Source organism: Silene latifolia, chromosome 6, assembly GCF_048544455.1.
Source record: "Silene latifolia isolate original U9 population chromosome 6, ASM4854445v1, whole genome shotgun sequence".
In the NCBI taxonomy this organism is placed as follows: domain Eukaryota; kingdom Viridiplantae; phylum Streptophyta; class Magnoliopsida; order Caryophyllales; family Caryophyllaceae; genus Silene; species Silene latifolia.
Window position 1 is genome coordinate 21,320,678 of NC_133531.1, and position 920 is coordinate 21,321,597.

Here is a 920-nt window from a genome sequence, read left to right on the forward strand (position 1 = left end):
GCTAAAGAATTACGGGGGGAGAAAGCCGCATCAACGTTGATTTTGAACCAACAAAGCGGAGGAAAGGCCCAACTACAAGGGTAGTAAGAGGCAGAGGTTGACCCGGGTGAGGAGGATGGAAGGCTAGGAGACGAGGCAGAGGTCCAAGACTGGGCAAGATTGCTCGTGGCATCACGAAACAAGTGGGGTGGTCGGGGGGGTGGCATTGAAGGTAGAGTCACACCTTTGGACCCAAAGCCGCCACAGAACAAAAGAGAAGAGGGTAACCCAAGATGGGTTGCGAGAAGTGCAATTCGCATGGATCCAGGGCTGGAGATCGAGGGATAAGAAGGTTTGATCGACATTAAGGAGAGCCCAAACAGAGGTAGCAGTACTACAGTCTCAAAGAATGTGAATAGAGGATTCCTCAAGGGAGGGATTGGGGCACATGAGGCAAGTTGGGGAGGGGAGGATGGTTCTTTTAAAGAGGGTCTTATTATGCGGCAACTTATCCCAGCACACAAGCCAAAGAAAGAACTTGATTTTTGGGAGGGTAGGGAGGTCCCAAATCCAGTCAAGGGTAGGAGTGAGGGAGGGTGGGTGGTTGCTCAAGTTGATGAGAGAGGAGTAAGCAGATTCAATCGAGAATTTATCTTTGGGGGCGAGACTAGTGGTAAGAAGGTCGGGCTTGCAGGCGGAAGGGAGGGGGATGGCGAGGATAGTGTTTGAGAAATCGGTAGGAAGGACAAAGTCCAGGTTATCAATAGCCCAGGTGCCATTAGAGATGATAGTCTTAAGTTTAGCTTTGGAAGAAGTAGCGGAGATGGGGCCATGGATAATGTTTCGGAGGGGGCCAAGGGAGGACCAACAATCAGTCCAGAGATAAATAGAGTCACCGTCTCCAATAGACCAGATGGTATGGTCCCGGAGGAGGGGGAAGC